This window comes from Argentina anserina, chromosome 1 (assembly GCF_933775445.1).
Source record: "Argentina anserina chromosome 1, drPotAnse1.1, whole genome shotgun sequence".
Classification (NCBI taxonomy): domain Eukaryota; kingdom Viridiplantae; phylum Streptophyta; class Magnoliopsida; order Rosales; family Rosaceae; genus Argentina; species Argentina anserina.
Genome location: NC_065872.1, coordinates 17,503,571 through 17,506,761, shown reverse-complemented (window position 1 = coordinate 17,506,761; position 3,191 = coordinate 17,503,571).

Here is a 3,191-nt window from a genome sequence, read left to right as displayed (position 1 = left end):
TACATATTGTAGAATGGACTAATATTTTAACTAAATATAATTGACCATGCTTCTTCTAAATTGTGCATCAATAATGATATAATAGAATTTTGGATTAGTGATCAATTTTTGTATTTGATTTTATTTTCTTTTTTCAGTTTTTGTCTTTGTTTTGTTATGCAACATGCTAATTCACCTGAGGGTTATAATGTCCAAGAAAAAGTGTCATGATTCATGTGAACATAAGGCTTTGTGACCATATGCAGAAGGTGTTTGATGAAATAATTGAGTAGATGCTCATACATGGTCTGAGTCTTGGAAGTATTAGTTTATTTTGAAGAAAGATGGTTAGGAAGAAGACATTGCCATGAAAGAGAAGTTGAGCATGCTTATGATTCTTTGTAATAACGATAGATATATTTAGTAGATGATCATACAAGATCTATGTCTTGGAATATATGAGATCATTTAAGAATGTGAAGAAACTATTAGTTCATTTCAAAGAAAGAAGGTTAGGAAGAAGACGCTGCCATGAAAGAGATTAAGTCGACCATGTTTCTTGGAATATATGAGATCATTCAAAAATGTGAAGAAACTATTAGTTCATTTCAAAGAAAGAAGGTTAAGAAGAAGATGCTGCCATGAAAGAGATTGAGTCGACCATGTTTGTTATAGTATGTACGTGACTACGAGTGACACAATTATTGAGTTTCCATTATAATTGACATAAAAAAAGAAATCGACTATCCCTTTTTCTAGTTTCATTTTAGGAATAAAAACATCGATTATCCTTCTTCCATAACACGTTACGAAATGGCTTTGAAGTATTTTTCTTCTAATATGCTTGTTATGAAATTGAAAATCATATTTAGTTAAAATATTAGATAGATTTATGATACTAACTTGAAAGTCAGTTTGAATAATGAACATAGTGAATTGATTATGCACATAAGGTGTTCGATAAAATGTTCCATTGGGAATCTGTCCACATAAGATCATTGAATGTTAGTTCTTCTTCTTCTTCTTTTAATATGGAGGTATACAAAGGCATTATTTTAATTAAGTCATAGATAGTAAACACTAATCTTGAAAGTCTGTTTCAAGAATGAACATAGTGAATTGATACTGCACATATGGTGTTCGATAGAATGCCTCATCGGGTAGTGAACTCATATGAAGTGAAGCTGTCCTCATACGACCAATGACTCTTTGTAAGAAGGTAATTTGTTGTGAAGTTGTGTATGTAATATTCAATATTTGCTGCGATTGTAATTGTTTATATGACTCACCTGTTATATTCAAATTATGCACATATAGTGTTTGATATGGTGAACGCATGAAGGGCAATAACTTACATAGGTATAGTAATTTATCACTATATCATATAAGACTCAGAACTATAGATCGCAGCAAGAGTAAAAAAGATTACTTAATTAACGTGGATTAATTAATTAATTAGCATTGTTATATTACAAACATGTTTTACAAACATACAACCACCTGGCAAACATGTTTTACAAATAATATGGTATTTGCCAGTTCCAAAAAGAATGAGCAGGCAATTGATGAAGCACAAATGGCAAAGATAATTTGTCAAACAATGGATGGTCATATCTCCAATGTTATTCCAGCATTTTGCTTCATGTACATATAAACACAGGGGTCTCTTAAGTTACTCTTCAGTAACGCACATGCAACACATTTCAAAATATCACCACGCAAAAGTGTGTCTGCAATAATACCAATCAATTCCATAGAAGATGTGATAGAACGCCACATGCTCATTCTTTAATTGAGATCAATGGAACAGTGATCTTGATGGAAAACTTTGTTTACAAAACAGTTCAATTTTTATTTATCACAGACACAAGAACAAAAAACACTCAAAAGAACTGCTAGTTTGATCACACCAAAATATATTCCAATCATAACAAAAGTAAATTAAAAACAACGGAAAAAATTGCAAATTAAAAACAACGGAAAAAATTACAAAAACCACCTCTTGTAAGACTAACATTACCAACAGAAGGTTCGCCACATCTCACAGAACTAACTCCATCTGGATAAACAACAAACTCCGTTAAAAAAAACCCAAAACATTATAAACAATAACACGACATACCTATCACAACAGAAGCAATTAAAAAAGACAAACAGGTAACAAAACCAACCTATTGCAATACCACTATCACTTTCAGAAGGCCCACCCTGCCCATCCAAACCAACTCCATCCGGATGAACAAAAACATTTGTTTCAAAAAACGCATCCTTGCTGACGTTCTCTTACGCGATGCCATATTGCATATACTAAAACAAAAAATAGACAGTCAATAAACAAAAAAAATCTACAATTGAAGAAACAAAACAGAACCCCCAAAAACATTATCTGACTCTTTATCAACTTAGACACACACAAAATTGAACCAATGACTCCATTGTAGTTATCGAACTCTCCAACACACTCATATCAATATCAAACTAATATAAATCCAAAATCAAACCATACACCAAGTTAATAGATGAACCAAATAACCAAAACATAAAAATCACAATTAAATCAACATCAAACAACTTCTACTATAACCTGACATTTGAGAAACCCAACCTATCTCAAATCTAGCACAAAAAAAATTACCTTCAAAGCGTGCAAAACAAAATACAGAATTAAAATCCCTACCACACTATCATAATTATATAACAAAAGAGGAATGAGGTCCTCCCAATCTAGACGTATAAAAGCAACTATGAGAACTATGATAAGAGTTCATATAGAAGGAACCAACTGCATTAAGATTAAGCCGAACACTGTGTCCTGATATGTTATTAAGGAAATAGTGTGATAATATTCCTATTACTTTGGCTGGCTTATTTGTAATTGCATTAAGCCATTATAATTATGTCAGCAAAGGAAATTATAATATTGTGTTTGAAATAGTATAATGTCACACCAATTGAGCTATTGTAATTATGTCAAGTAATATGCATAACCATATATCCACTCCCATAATTCATTTCCTCCCTATAATTAGCATTGTAAAAGTGATGTTTCAACCCTAAAACCTAGTAAAGACACCAAATAGACCCCACTCGCTGAAAATATCACTTGGATGGCTAAGCTGAGGTCTCTAAATTCATAATTATAATTCTCAGCCTAATCAGAACTTGAATGTCGAAACTCGAAAAATCAACATCAATCCATCATAGCTCAATAT